Source organism: Eucalyptus grandis, chromosome 5 (genome assembly GCF_016545825.1).
Source record: "Eucalyptus grandis isolate ANBG69807.140 chromosome 5, ASM1654582v1, whole genome shotgun sequence".
NCBI lineage: Eukaryota > Viridiplantae > Streptophyta > Magnoliopsida > Myrtales > Myrtaceae > Eucalyptus > Eucalyptus grandis.
Window position 1 is genome coordinate 23,348,636 of NC_052616.1, and position 16,931 is coordinate 23,365,566.

The window sequence follows — 16,931 nt, forward strand, 5'->3', positions numbered from 1 at the left end:
GGTGAGGCATTTATGTCATTGGCATTAAGATCCATAGAGATAGATCTCAAGGCATTTTAGGACTATCTCAAGAGCCTATATCAATAAGGTCTGAGAGATTTCGGATGAAGTTGTTCACCCAAGTATAGCACCCATTGTGAAGGGTGGCCCAATTTGAACCAATGCCCGAAGAACGATCTAGAAAGGAACAAATGTGCAACATTCCATATGCTTCTGTTTGTTGGAAGCTTGATGTATGCTGGTTACTTTCACTGACGACACAGACTTTTGCGTGGGAATGTTGGGAAGATATCGAGTAACAGGTTTTAGACCATTTGAGAGCTGCAAAGAAAATACTTCCTTCCAAGGTACCAAAGACTATATGCTTATGTATAGACGGTGACAACTTGGAAGTGATCGGTTATTCGGATGGGACTTCGCGGGTTGCATTGATTCACGAAAATCAACATCTGGATACATTTTCATGTTAGTTGGCGGAGCAGTGTCATGGAGAAGTGCCAAGCAGACTTTGACCGCTACTTCCACTATGGAGGCTGAGTTCGTATCTTGTTTTGAGGCTACCCTCCACATGGTGTATGGTTGAAGAGTTTCATTGATGGGCTTAGAATTGTTGATTCTATTTTCTAGGCCATTAAATATATTATTGTGACAATTCAGTTGCAGTTTTATGGCTAAAAATGCCAAAGTGGCAGTCGAAGTAAAGCATATCGATATTAAGTATTTAGCCATATGGAGCGTGTTAAGGAGAATAAAGTGGTCATTGAACACGTTCAATTGATGATAGGCGATCCTTTAACTAAAGGCATGCCACCGATGAAGTATAAGGATCATGTAACTAGTATGGGAATAGGTCCCATTATGTGTTTTGTCGACATATGAACAATTTTTTGTTGTGTAGGAACTCTTATTAGGTTGTAATGTTGATTCTCAATTTTTGTGTACACATTTTGTTGTTTATGAGAATAACATTTATCTCTGATTCTGGAATAAACATGAGGTTTATTCATTAAGATATGTTGTCACATATAGGTTGATATTAAAGAAATAAGATGCATTGTGATACATGGAAGGTATTACTCACTCTTAGAGGACATGTCGCCATGATCCATGTGTTTTGTTTCTTTTCTTTTAAAGCATAAAGTTTTTAAATTAGTTAGTTGATTCATGTATGATGAAAATGATGGGATCAAGTGGAGAATGTTATTTATATTTTTAGTGATCCCATATTTATACCCAAATTTTCTCCCTAAAGATTACGACTATTCGATCATGAAGTTTTCCACGCTTCATGCCTTTTTCGTTGACAACCGTTCGTCTTGATGGGAAGACGATGGATAAATAGAGACTTTATCGTTCATTTTTAAATGGGTGATCAGGTCTAACACAAAAAATCCTCATTTAGAATACACCATCGGTACGTGAGAAATTTGGTTAGTAGAGTGCGCCTATTGCTCTTGATTTTCAGGAGATTCACGAACGTGAATGCAAACAATGGCTGGAGGTTTGTCTATAAAACGATCTTGGCTTCCGCATATGAATTTTTATGTGTCTACATCCTCACCCAGGATCAAGAAAGTGGCATTGCTTGAATATCCCATAAAAAGATGTTCACACGGACAACGTCTGGACTGAAAAGATATGAACAAGAAATATTCGGTGAAAATAGCCATATACACAAAATATTTCTGAGTTCGTGGACAAGACTGAAAATACGATACAAAGGAAACTGATGATTACATAAAGCATGGCCTATCATGATCTGGTCCTTCTGCTGAATGACAATGATAACACAAACTGGAACTTGATTCTTTTGGCCCCAATAAACAACAGCCATCAAGGGGGAAAACTATCATCAGTGCATGCCCAGCAGCTAACGTGGCTAGTCCTCTTGATACGGTCATCAACAAATACATGCTGATCACTTTGACGAAACTTTGATTCTACCCATATAAACAAGATCAACACTTGAAAACTGACTTGGGTGAAAGGGAGATAAAAATTTGAGCAGATGAAAGAAAAGAAAACCATCACGATGTTCCTCACCAGTCAAAGAAAGTAGCGTTGCCAGGAATCTCCCATAAAAGATGTTCAGTTGAACGAAGTCTGGACTGAGAAGGTACGAACAAGAAATATTCTGCGAGAAATGCCATGTTCACACAATATTTCAAAGTTCATTGAACAAGACAGAAAATACCACACAAAAGGAAACGGATGATTACAAAAGGCATGGCCACGTCTTGATCTTGTCCTCGTTGCCAAATGACGATAAATAACGGATGGGAACTTGATTCTTTTGCCCCAATCATCAACAGCCATGGAATTGATGATGAATACCCAGAAAAGAAAATGTTTATGAAACAATCAGTAGGGATCGGACGTTACCGAGTCGAAGAGAATGAAGGAGAAGGCTTAAGGAGTCTTGCTTCGGAATGACGGCGAGAGGACCGAGAGAGTGAGATGAGAGCGCTGGAGAGTGTTGGAAAGAGGAGATCGATCGATGAAATGGAGTAAGAGATAGGTAAAGAGTCGAGAGCAGTGTTTAAATAGTGAGAAATGGCGGTGGAATTTCAAAGACGGTTAAACGGCGGGTGGTCGACAGTTGGTACTCAAAATTATGGTTTTCATTTTTATTTGAAACTAATTAGTGTTCTATTATTAATTTTCTGACTAATGTTTTATTTTTATGCAATTTAATCCGGGGGTGACCATTTTTATATGTTTTTTGGGTGAAATACACTTTTTATATGTTACACTTTATAAAGAAAAGTTTTTGATTTAAAATCTAGTTTTTTTTTTGTTTTCTGCTAAGCATCAATGTCATTCAATGATATGTAGCATTTTTAGTAGTGTTGATTACAAACATACAAAATTGTTAACGTTAGAAGTCATAAATGTCTAAGGTGCCACAGAAAAATCTAGATTTAAAGGTCATAGCACTATTCATATTGTTGTCAAGGGATGGAAGACTCTAGGATAATCATTGTATCCATAATGTAATTTTAAGGTGTCTTTGATGAATCGTCTGAGCTTCGATGAGGATTTGACTAGAGGGCTTGACTTAGTACACAGAGATGAATTAGAACCATTATTAGATAACAAAGTATTAATTTAAATCTGGCACTTAGAATAAAACGTCTTTAGGTCTTATCTATTATTAAAAAAGAAGGTATGAATACGGTCATTTACCAATTATCAAGAGATCAATCAAGCTTTAGCCAAAACCAAAATCGTTCCAAGTTTTGAACCCTTGACCCTCCCATACTTTAGAATAGGCATTGCCGGTTACCGTAGATCACCGGTTTATGTGATATGTGCTAGAGAATTAAGAGGGGATAATTGTTGAAAAATAAACTTATTGTACAGAGAGCTCATTCAAACTTAAACTTTATAATTTTATTAATTTAGTCCAAAATTTTTATGAAAATCAATGAGAAGGACTCCATTGGCAAATTTGACAAGTTGCTTTAGAATTGAATCACATCATATTATAAGTTTGTAATCTTTGACAATTTCCCCAAATTTTAGAGTAACGTAACAATAAGCATAACTACCATAGTATATTTATATATGGAGACATCGAAATTGGTTCCACTTACTAAGGTACTAAAACTAAAAACATTCTTGAGCCAAACATTATAAGTTCATCATGACCTTTATTTATGTAAAGATATATAGGAAATTGAGAATGATGACATAACCAGGTCCTAACTTATCAAGCCTTCCTCCTAGTAAGAATATCCATGACCAGGCGCTTGATGCTCCCATTGTTCTTCTTTAGCAGCGAGAGCAGGTACTGGATAAAGCAGAAAACAACATAAAACATTTGAAAATTATTTTTTTGCGAAAAATAAGTGGCACGATGCATCCAAGGAACCCCGAAACACTATGTACCTTGGGGGGAGGTAACCATATCATTTTCGTTATCAAATGGAGAAGCTAATGAAAATGAAAAAAATATTGATCAGCCGATAAACAACTTTGATATCAGGCTTAATCTGTGGTCCAATCCGCATACCATATCATTGCTATCCTCATTTGCCCTTACGATACACGATCACCTAACCTTTCCATTGAATCTTTTTCTTTTCTTTTCTTTTTTTCCCATTCTAACATCTTTCATACCCTTATTTTTGTTCATTTATTTCTTGGCGAGTTAAAATCATTTTCTTATCAACCCATGAGTGCGACATTTGGTAACTTAAATGTATAGGCTAGATTTTGCAAGATTTAGATTTTGAAGTGATTGATAGAAAACATGGATATAATCAGACATAGTTAAAATAAGACATATTCAGAGGATAGAATGAGCATTCTCCCATTCATTTTTCTATTTTATTTTTATAATTTTTTGGTCGAGCATTCCTTTTTTTTCCTAAATTGTGTGGAGGTAATTTCGATGAGAAAATATTCCGAGGAAAAGTTCAATGAAGCCGGAAATGAATAAACGGTAGTGAATTTCTCTTATAGTGAATTTTTCCCTCGTTAACAAACTGAGGTACGTTCATGCCAGCCTCTATTCTGTCGTCGCATCGATCTGCTCGATGGTGCGCGATGCGTACTGGCGCCCACGTGAGAGCATCGCCTCGCGCCTCAGTCTGAACGTAAATCAGGGTCTGGTGCCCACTACCCGCTTGATGGATTTCGTCATGGAAGTCGCCATTGGAAGGGTTTTGACTATGTAGAGAACGTGTTTGATTATTTGCCTGAGAGGGGTTCGTCCTGACCCTAACAGTCACGTTGATGGTCCTTGCTTACTGTCGAATGGGGAGTATCTTTGAGGCGACGCTTGGTTGAGTAAACTTTGATTGATAGAGATTTCGTTATTGATAGTGCTATTTTACCTTGATCACCAACTCGTTCTGTGAGAGGGGTTTGTGACTCGAGCTATCTTGGTATTTCGAAGATGGCTGATATGGGTTTGGCAACACGAATGTGTTGAATTATACCTCACTGATCAATGGATTATGCAAGAAAGGCAGCATCAAGCAAGGATTTGAGCTCCTGGAGGAAATGGTTAGAAAGGGTTGGAAGCCAAATGTGTATACTTACATACGGCATTAATTGATGGTCTCTGCAAGATGGGTTGGAGTGATAAGGCATTTAGACTTTTCCTTGAGCTTAGTCCGGAGTGAAATTACAAACCGAACGTGCTTACGTACACTGCCATGATTAGTGGCTATTGCAGAGAAAACAAGATGAACCGTGCAGAGATGTTATTCGGCAGAATGCAAGAACAAGATTTATTCCTAACACCAATACTACACCACTCTCATTGATACATATTGTAAAGGTGGGAATTTCAAAAGAGAAATAATATGAGTTGATGGGCATAATGACAGATGCGGGCTTCAGTCCTAACATCTGTACGTACAATGCGCTTTTTGATGGTCTTTTGTAAGAGGTAGGTTTGAAGAGGCTTGTAAAATGCTGAAAAATGTTTCCGAAGTGACTGGAAGCTGATCTGAAGTTCATAGTATACTCATAAACGAGCAGTGCAAGAGCCAGCGTTGAGCAAGTCTCTAGCACTTCTGAGCAGGATGATAAAACTTGCAGCAACCTGATATACACATACACCATAATGATTTCTGCCTTATAAGCAAAAGAGAATGAAAGAAAGCGAAAAGATTTTTGAAGAAGCAATCGGGTTTGTTCCCACTAAAACCCACATCCACATGATTGGTGGATTCTGTCGGGATGGGAATGCCAACTTGGCAATAAAATTTTTCCACAGGATGAGTGACCATGGATGTCTTCCTGACAGTATCACTTACTGTGTTTTTGATCAGCTTGACTTTTGCAAAGAGTCCAGGTTGAAGGAGACTCGCCGACTATACGACTCGATGCTAGACAAGGACTATCCCATGTGAGGTTACTTCGACTGACGTTGGCCTATGAATACTGTAAAAAAATGAATCTGCTAATGCATTGTTAATTTTGGAGAGATTAGAAATTAAACTTGATCCCAACTGTGAATATATTAGTGAGGAAGCTTGCAGTGAGAAAAGTGGGAATGGCGGCACTGTTCTTCATAAATTAACTGACAAGGAAACCAGAGTGGGATCGTGTAACATTAGCTGCATTTTATGACTGCTTGTTACGAAAGCAACAAATATGCTCTTCTTTCGGATTGACCAAAAGGATCCGTGAAGGAAATGCTGCCACTCCCAACTTAGTTGATGGATGAATATAATTGCTAAAGCAGATCGACAGTATCAGAGATGGCCTGGTGAGAATATTGAGATTTTGTCAGATTTGTCTTTATCCAAGGAGCTGTTAATGATTCTCTTTTTGTCAACTATCTGCACCTAATTAGCTCCTTACTAAAGCCAATCAACGTAATGCCTCTCGCTGTTCTGACACTTGAATTTTTCTGTCATCTCTAGTGAGTGTTAAATGGCAAAAGGAGGTCTTCCCAGATGTTGAAATTGACACTAGCCAGCCACCTTATGTTTTCAAGGTCCAGTTATATGATCTGACAGGAGTCCCACCTGAGAGGCAGAAGATCATGGTTAAGGGTGGTTTATTAAAGGTATTTTGGTTTTTTTGCATACAATTTTAGTAGATCCGCTGTTTGTTCATGTATATTTTCCTTTACTCCCTGCACAACATATGGTTGAAAGTAAAATACTCTGCTATGCAGGATGATGCCGACTGGGGTACATTAGGATTCAAGCAGGTAATAAGCTTAATTATGTTTTCCTTCTGGATTTGTTTTCCAAATGAGAGAGTCCAATGAATTTTAGTCTTTTCTTTGTGATTGGTGGATAATGCGTGCTGCCCAGTTACTTTGTTTGTTTAGATGGAAGGAATTGGTGAAATCGGGATCTAAAGGTGAAAGAGGACTCCATTTTTCACTCATTAAAAGTTCTAGAATATACAACTATCTATTGTCATACATCTAGGTCAAAGCAATAGGTTTCCTAATATGGGGATATGAGGTATATTACTCTCGCTACTTTAAGGCACATTCTATTTCTGTTGCATTTTTTTTTTTTTATCCTGGAGACTGTTTGCCCACTATAATTTCAGTAGAAGTAAGCAGTTGTACTTTCTCAATGTTATTTTACTAATTAGTTATGGAGAAAATTATTTTCCATGTCTATCAATTTGGGTAGAATAGCTTAAATCAACCAAGTATCCTTTTTCCTTCTTGTTAAGTTGTTTATGAATATGGTGGTAACAAGTTTAGAGATGGAGTAGACGAGCCAAATTAAGATGGGAAGTTGGAAAATAAACTGTCAACATCATTTCAACATGAAAAAAAAAAAAAGGCTGCGTTAATGTCAGATTTGTATGAATATATCCTTTGAGAACTAGCAGGTGTACTAGTTCGGGAGTTCTTTGATTTAGCACCTCTCTTATTCGCTATCCTTTGATGTTTGTCTTCACATCCTAGATTCAATTTCTTTATTTGAAGACCCAAGCTCATGTCAAGGAACTTTACAAAAGCCTCTGTTGCGTAATTAGTTTTCTGGCTATTGACTCGTCAGAAAACTTTTGTAGGGCCAAAAATTGATGATGATGGGAACGGCAGATGAGGTGATAGTAGGCCCCAGAAAAGGGTCCTGTTTTCATGGAAGATCTTCCAGAGGAAGAGCAAGCTGTTGCGGTGGTAATTTTTTAGCTTGCTGGCATGCTTCTAGTTGCAATTAAGCAAAATGATAATCACTTGTGCACTTTCAAATTTTTACATGACATCCCATGTCCTTGGAAATTTATAATGCATCCGTTGTGACCTTGAGGAACCATTACTACTTTTTCTGGATTAGAAGTGTGTCATGGTTCTGTAACCCTCTTTGTCTACCATTATATCCACTTTTGCATCTCTCCTTCCTTTCCTTCTTCTTGTTGGTGTTTTTTTGGTTTGGTTTCTTTTGTTTGTTCTTTCTTTTTCTTTCTTTTTTTTATTTTTATTATACATATATATATATATATATATATTTTTTTTTTTGGGGGTTGGGATGGTTAAATCTTCCCACCATTTTGCCTATGAGATGTAGTTGGCCAATGAATACCATCCTTTGCTCCTTCATATTCTCATATGAAAAGTTCGAATCGGACTTGCATCGTTCTGCTTGCTCCTTTTCTAAGCCAGATTTACATGTTGCTGTTTCCATGGTAAAAATAGTAATATTGGTGCGTGCTTTTCTGCTCTCTGGTATAAGCATGAATTTTGGTCTTACCCCTGAACTGTGCAATATTTTTTCTCCAGGGTCATAGTGCAGGTTTGATCAACTTAGGAAACACCTGCTACATGAACTCTACCATTCAATGCCTGCATTTGGTTCCAGAGTTGAAGTCTGCTTTGCTTCAGTTTGTCATCTACTCCTCTAAATTTTCTTTTTACTCTTCCTTTTGTATCTGTGTTTTGACCGCTGAGCCTGACTGATATTCTTTTCTTCATTGTGTAAATCATCACTAGGTATCCCCAATCTGAAAGAAGGAATGATTTGGATCACCCTTCACATGTTGACTGTTGCAACCCGTGATTTGTTCAATGAGCTCGATAAAACTGCCAAAGCAGTTGCACCCATGCAATTTTGGATGGTTTGGACTTGATCCTTTAACTGTGGTTTATTTTCTCTTCATCCTTCTCTGGCCCTATATTTTGACTGACTGTTGAGTGTCGTCATCCGTCATGTTTTGCAATAGGTACCCATACTTTTAGAAAACGAAACAGCGATGTATGGTGAGCTGTAACTTGATCTGTTTCTGTGAAAGAAATTGCTTCAATGATGTTTTGTGTGTTGTAGCTAGTTATAGGGTACTGAAAGAAGCATACGCCTGCTCCGATAGACTTTTTTATAACACAATGGCAAAATGTTCTTATTCTTTTTTTTTTCTTTTTTCTTTTTCCTGTTTTTTTTTTTTTTGGAGTTTGTGGTTTTATAGACAAGGTTGAGTTCTATCCCATAAAAATGCCATTCTCTACAAAATAAAAAGAGCTGGAACTAGTGATTCCAATGCTGGTAGAGTTTTCTTCAGATCTCTGTTTTGATTTTACTACAGCTAGAACATGGGTTAAATAGAGATAGCATCATTGTATCACATTATCACAATTTTCGTACTTGCTCAATTTGCCGTTTGATAGAAAAGTTAATTTTGTATGAATGATGCAAACTCTGTTGCTGCTTTACATAGCTGGTATGTCTTCACATTGCTTAGGATAAGTAAACAGGCATCATCTTCATCTCTGTCATATATGCAGTTGTTATGAAAAAGTATCCTCAATTTGGCCAGCTACATAATGGTGTCTTCATGCAGCAGGTATTCGCAACAACAATTTGATATGTGTCTTGTTATTAAATCTATTAGAGATTATTGAAATGTGTTTTATTCTACCTAACAGGATGCTGAAGAATGCTGGTCTCAACTATTATACACCCTTTCTCAGTCCCTTAGATCACCAGGTGCCAAGTAGGTAGCTTGCTTCGGGTTGTAATCTTACATGGCCATAAGATAGGTTCTTAGTGGTCATTGAAAGTATTTCCTGATAATTTTTCCTTATTACCTGTTATTGAGATTGAAAAAAAAAAACTTGGAAGTCATCTTTATCATAGGCTTTACATTCGATTGATTGTGATTTAAATTGTACAAAGCAAAAATAATTGTACTTTTGCAAATTTCTAACTTTAGTTAATGGACATCCAACTAGAGTTGGTCAAGCATGGCTATTATTATTATTATTATTATTATTATTATCTTTTTGTTCTTTTTCTTTTTCCATCCCTGTTCTTCTTCTCTAGCTGGTCGCTGGCCACGACAATGGCTGGCATCCAGCTGGGTGAGGCCAAGTCTCATGGTGGCTGGTGATGGGGCCGATGGTTGGGCAACCTCGTGGCCATCAGCAAGGCTCAACCTTTGCCAGACCTTGCCCTAGCCCAGGAGGCTCGGCGAGGTCGTCGGAACTCACCTAGCCAGTCACCGGCCATGGTCGGGGACTAGCAATGAGGAAGAAGAAGAGAAAAGAAGAGTCTAGAATTGTTCTCTGGAATAAAGAAGCAATTTTATTCTACTTTTGATTCTGCTTCAAATCTATTTCTGGGAACAAATCTGTTCATTGAAACAAAAGCTACCAAACGGATTTCTATTCCCGGGACCAAAAATTACCAAACAGATTTCTATTCTTTTTTGTTCCAGGGAATAAAAGAATAAAATCAATTACTATTTGGCCAGTTAACAAATAGACCCTTATAGTGTAGTCAAATTGTGATCACTTAACTAATGATAAGAGTCTATTAAATTAATGTCAATAAGTAGAGTTATCGAATCATTGACATTACTGTTTGTCCACACTAGTAATTATTCCTACATTCTACTTTCCTCCAAAAGATTGAAAAGAAATGTAATTGAGTTTAAAAAGTATTGAAGAAATCATTCCTGTCAATATTTGTATATTTCAAGAGGTTTCAAATGTTGTGCGTTAGATAAAAGTCATCATGAGAGCTGTAAGAATTGGACAAAGAAAAAAAAAAGTAAAACTAGGAGTTACTCCAGAGAACCCAGTATTAATGTTTCTAACGTATCTAAAAATATCATACATTATTAGCTTTGGAATGTGCAAAGGAAAAATATGGCCATCGCCTTCTTAAATCCATCCTTGACAACTTCTAAGATGCTTCTTATCAGCATGTTTACTCAGATGATTTATCACTCTGACTCTTTCTTGTTGACCAGCATATACTGGTTTAGGTGTTTATTAATAATTTCATGATAAGTTCACCATTGGTTGCAGTGAGAATCCAGATTCTGTGAAGCAACTTTTTGGAGTTGAACTTGTTAGCAGGTATGCAATGAACTTTCTTAAAGTCATAAATTCGTGCTTAAAGATTTGTGGCTCCCATAATTGCATATTTTGTGCATATAATTTATGGCTTCACCATTTTTTGCTGAGGTATTCCATTATTAGCAGTTTCATTGAGTATGCCATTGTCGGGAAATATTCTATTGATAGACTTTGCGCCTTCTGCTTTAGCTTGTGCCTTTATTTTGAATTTGACTCTGGAAGTACCCTGCGTGGATTATGTCATTCACACATTAATACTCTATTCTAAATGGATATTCTTTAGTGCTTGGCAACTCTTCCTCTGTTCCACTTTTGAAGCCTAAATTGTGAACTTAAATATGTATTTATAATGTTGGATATCTAGGATCCATTGCCAAGAAAGTTGTGAAGAAAGCTCAGAATCAGAGACAGTTTATTCACTTAAATGCCATATATCACACGAGGTGAACCATTTGCATGAAGGGCTAAGACATGTAAGTGGTCTCCCCCCTCCTTTCTGGAGTATGAGACAAAATTGTTCTTGTAGATCACTGGATGTGACTCTTTGATGATTTTTAATTTACTGTAAGTTTACAGTATATCTGGAATATTCTTTTGCAATTGTCGTTAATTGGTTATTAGTAGACACTTCCAATTATTGTATGGCATAGAGACCACCCAGTATGTTACTAGGCCTGTTCCTGGGCTTGGGTCTTGTTCCACCTTTCATATATTCACAGTTGGCTCCATTCGAAAATAACTGTACCCATCAGTTTGTAACTCAGCTAGAAAAGAAATTCATAGTATTTTAATTTATGCTTTGACTTCTTATATATTGTTATGTTGGCTATGCAAACTTAGGTGTTACTCCATCCAAGCCAAAAAGAATAGTATAGAGTTAGTTGCCTACTCTGTGAGAACAATGTTTGAAAGAAACTTAGCTGGAAATTATTCTTAATTGTTTGGAAGAACTTCAGTTTCTTTTTCTGTCTTTTGAATACCTCCATCTAAATGTTTTGAAAGATTTGGAGAATTTGGTTGATGGCCTGTGCTTGTAAGTAGCTACAGTTTACAGTTTTAACCAAATTAGAGACTGATCTTGCTGATTTAATAAAAAAGGCTCATGAATTGTCACTTGTAATAAACTTAACATGTTAATGAGTTGCTGTGCTCTTTTTCCAGTAGTGAGAAAGCAGATACTGACCAGTTTTTAATAATCATTTTAATTCATGTAGGGGTTGAAATCAGAATTGAGAAGGCTTCCCCATCCCTGGGGAGGAGTGCAATTTATTTGAAAGAGTCTCGTATTGATGGCTTACCAAGGTGGCTTGGCATGATTTTCTTATATAATGATTGTAATTGATTTCTGGTTTTTAACTATGTATTGTGCTGTAATTTGCCCTTTGAGATATCTACAGTCTAATAGAACGCATTCTTTCAGATACTTGACCATTCAATTTGTTCGTTTTTTCTGGAAGAGGAGTCAAATCAGAAGGCCAAGATATTATGGGTACGATGTTCTGCACACTTGCTTTTGGAGGATTCCTTAGTTTCTTCCGTGTCATTGGAGATTCATTAGTTTAAGAACCTTTCCTTTATTGCTGGGTGTATTAGATCTCTTGCACAAGTTGACTAACTAAAGTTTACCTGCTTTCAGAAAGTAGATTATCCATTGGAGTTGGATGTTTATGATTTTTGTTCAGATGATTTACAGAAAGTTAGAAGCTCCTCGCCAGGTTTTTTCTGTTACTGGTCTCAACTATAATCCCTGTATGTGTTCTAGTCTATCTTTACTGATCATTCATTTGTTATTTGAGCACCAGCTTCTTAGGAATGAAGAAGGAAAAAGCTTGGTCTGAAAGTAGCAGAGAAGAGCTCTACTTCAAAAGACAATGACGTGAAGATGTCCGATGCCGATGTAAGTGAATGGTGATACTCATGGAAATGAATAAATATAAGTGGGAGTTTACTTTTGGTTGTCTGATGTATCAACTACTGGACAGGAGGGTTCATCAAATTTAGCCAGGAATCATCTTTAACTACTTCCCAGGATGGTAAGTCTTTCTGACACTTCAATAAATCTGTATGAGCTGGCAAAATATATATATATGAGCTTTTAGTACCTAAGCCAGTCTTAATACTTGTCTCGTGATTTAGTGCATGCAATCGCTGTTTGTATTTTTGGGATCAAGTCATGCTGATGCTGATTGCTTAGATATTTAGATTTTTCTAAACGGTTTATTGGTACAAGACAGTTACTCTTTGTGGTTATCCCCTATTAAAGATTGCTGTGGTTATAATTTGTTCAGCCAAAAGAAAGAACTTCTGTAATTGGAGATTGCCTCATTATACTAAGAGAAGATGTGATCATCTTTGTAAAGTGCATACATGTGCTTTCTCTCTGTGTTTCCCTGGTACTAGTTCCAGCTGGTGATGCCCCTTTCTCTCATTCTTACCTTTAGATGCCCCAGTTGAGGAGAAACAGTTGACTGGAATCTATGATTTGGTTGCTGTATTGACTCACAAGGCCGGAGTGCTGATTCAGGACATTATGTGGCTTGGGTCAAGCAAGAAAGTGGTTAGTTATCTGCTATTTTACTTTCCAGCCAGGAGATATCTGTTACACTCTTGGTACTCATTCTGTTCGATGTAATTTTGAATCAAGGGTTTATGTCGGTTGTAGGTAAATGGATTGAGTTTGATGATGACAATCCTATTCCTCAGCAAGAGGACATCACAAAACTGTCTGGAGGGGGGGTCATCCGGATTATTCCATCTTACTAAGGACCTGATCCAGAGTCTTTAAATTTGTGTGCCCATGCGGTGCGATTGCAAAGAGAACCGGGGTGCTCTTGGTCTATCCTCTTTTCCAGATTATAAAAGATATTATTTTCATTGGTGTTTTTTTCTTCCTTTTCAGGCGACTGGCATATGGCGTACATATGCATGTACAAGGCTCGAGCTGTTCCCATGTGATTCTTTCATTTATTTTCTGTCGTCCAACAGTTGATTCCGAGCATCCTTGGATTTATATTACTAGAAAAACTTTGTGGTAGCTGTTGAGAACCGTGAAAATAGCTGCAGAAAGTCTTTGACAGTCGGTGTCTATTTGTACCTTATGAAGGTGTGTGGCTCCGTTTGGCCATGTAGCATCCACACTTATAGAGGAGAATGCTGGAAATGTTCAACACCAAGTCACCCAGACGTTTCAAATCTTGAATGCATGGATGGTTCCGACATTGATTATTGGAATTTTGATAGGGACTTGAAAAACGTACTTGTCAAACGCAACGGTGACCAGCAGGCTGCCAATTTTCTTTGCCCTGATGTGTGAAACCATAGAAAACGAGGAAGGGCTACTACTCTAGCAAAACCCTAGGGCAGACAATCACGGTCGATTAAAGAACACGGTTTTGCTCCTATTCGACCTGGTTCACATTACAACGAATCTAGATTGGCTCGAATACAGTGAAATACTTCATACTAACCACTAGGAACTGCCGACACGGGCAAAATAGTGACGTACGACACCTGGTTTGTCCATTTCCGGAAGCGAAAGATCCGGATGAAATCGCGTACGACACCTGGTCTAGTACTAGTTTGTCCATCTCCCGGAGCGAAAGATTCGGATGAAATTGCGTCCTCTCATTTCTACCGAGGTAAGACGCGTCCAGACATCATCGTGTGAACACAAGTGGCCTTGATCTACTAGTCCTAGTAGGGCCTCATTTATTGGAGGGAGCTGTCTGATATGGTCGTTTTCTATCCAATTTCCGAGTAAATTCCTTCAAGAAGCCAAAATAGGTTTATGTTGCAGCAGAGTCTAAAGTCAACAGTCCCTCTGGGGAAGTGCAGTGGGGCTCTGATTTATGACGCAATAGACGCGTGATTCTCATTTTCAGACGAATGCAAGGCTGATGTCGACGGACATATGAGCCGATATAAAATGAATGGTCAGGAATCAAATCGAGACCAAAGTCCAACCACATTTGCGGCACCAAACCTCCCTAGATTCCACGGAAACAAGCGTCGCCCTCGTTGAGCGTGCTGACCTTGACTCGATCTTCCAACGAGAGTAAGATTCTCGCGCTCTAATGAAGCAAATCTTCAGCATCGCCAATCACGACCTCCTCCTTGCGGCTCAGCCATTCATCTTTACCTCTTCACGATATTTTATGGAATCAATGTCAACTGCTCTAAAATTTAAGTTTATTAGATGAAGTATTGATTTAATAATTAATCACTTAATACTCCCTCTCATGCTTAATTTGTCTTTTTCTCTAGTATTAAGCGTGAATATATTAAATTAAGGAAACAAATGATGCATGAAGATTTAAACTCAAGAATTCCAACTTGATATTATGTAAACTTTTGTAGTTTTTTTAACCTAATAAACGTGGACATATTTAATTAGGGAGACAAATGGAACTGAAAAGATTTGAACTTGGAAGTTTCAATTCTAATATCATGTAAATTTTTGTAATACTAATGTTAATTATTCTAAAACTTAAAATTATTAGATGAAGATATAATTTGATATTTAATTTTCATGCTTCAAATCTATCGCTCCTCGTGCTAGATAGACAGTCCCACAAACATATTAGGTCCGCAGCTGACGATGAGATTCCTGAAGCGGTCCAATTCACAACTATTGAGAGAGGAGCCGTGGGGGGCTAAACGACACATCAATCAAAGACCAAACGATGCAGGTCGAATCCGATGCACCACCAACCAACCGATGGAACATCCCTCTAATTCTAGGTGAAGAAAAAATCATTCGGGCCAAACTATTTTCTAGCTCTCGCAGAGCATTGATTTGACAGTTAACTGAAACGGCATGCCCATTATTCAAATTTCCAAGTCGATGCATATGAGAGATGCCGAAACTGTGCTTTGAACAAGAGGCAACTCCAATCGACACCACACGAGATGCAAAGGATTGACAAAATTAAAAAGGGCCCATCTAGAGTCCCTCGAGAAAAATGGGGACCAAAACCCACCTAATCTATCCTAACTTTCCTTTGACATTTGCATAAGTGATTTATCGGTTATATGCTTATGGAATTTTCTTTTCCCGGTCATAATTTCTCTTTTACCATCGTAATTCTATGATTCTCGTGACTCATAATATTCCACAAAAATATAGACATCTGTTTAAAATTGAATATAAAAATTATTTTCCTCGCATTGGTAATCACCAAATGGATTGTAAGTTTCTCTTTTTCTACCTATGAAGGCCGTGAGTTCTCCAAGTCCTATGGTTCGTACTATTCCACAAGATTAATAATGTACTTAATTTTCTTTACACTTTGTAAAGCTTTGTAATCTATGTATCAGTAACCTTACTCATTGCAACTTTAATCACTTGTAAATTTGGTCATCTTTACGACCTAAAGTCGGGTTTATAGCATATCTGACAGACCCGTCTCTTTCTATTTTATTCGAAGATTCGCAGCAAATGAAAGAGCAATCTCGTGAGAAATACTTGCTGGACAGTTGAAATTTCAAAAGAAAAAAAAAGAGGAATCAGATGGAAAAGCCTAAAAAGCCAGGGCTATAAGAAATCTGTCTTGTCCTCGGAAGCAAGTGAGGAGGCAAGATTGCATTGGAAGAGTAGCGGCTTTCAGTCCCTCAAGTCGAACAAGTCTTTTCTTTGTCCCAAGAGCGACAACTCGTCCTAGCCTTTAGACATGTTCACATGCCTACAGAAAGCAAAACCGTGCGCGCAGGCTTCCCGCCCGACCCGAGAACCGACCCCTCTTCTCTGCAACGGAGAAAGTTTGCTCATGACAGTACTCGCTGCATGATCATTTAGGTTAAGACATAGATGGACTTTGTAGAGTCTAGATCATAAAGACAAGACATGGATTACAAATTCTACTCATTTTGTTCTTATTACATCGCGGGTTTTTGGTTATTATTTTCAGAATCAGCTCTCCTCACATGATGTTTGAAAAGCGAGTACTCGCGAGCGTGTGATAATCATCTTACAATCTTACATAAAATCACACGCTAAGCAAGAAAAGAAAGAACCTACATAAAATCAGAAATCACTCTAGGAATCATCTGTCGTCCCTTAGTTGCTTGCCGGTCTTTCGGCCTTTGAATGTGAGTGCAGCCTGCTGATAAGGATGCTGTCGTCGTCGTTCACAATCTTTGCGGTTCT

The 16,931-nt window shown here is 37.7% G+C and overlaps 1 long non-coding RNA gene across 2 annotated transcripts; it reads left to right on the forward strand.

Annotated features, from left to right (window-relative positions):
* Positions 1–12,385: 12,385 nt before the first annotated feature.
* LOC120293184 lies at positions 12,386–13,494 on the forward strand. 2 transcript variants are annotated; one of them, XR_005550886.1, is made up of 5 exons: positions 12,386–12,501; positions 12,589–12,683; positions 12,772–12,819; positions 13,228–13,343; positions 13,449–13,494. It is a non-coding gene; the product is annotated as an uncharacterized LOC120293184 (long non-coding RNA). The 2 variants fall into 2 exon arrangements; XR_005550885.1 differs by having other exon boundaries at positions 12,388–12,501; positions 12,769–12,819.
* Positions 13,495–16,931: the final 3,437 nt, after the last annotated feature.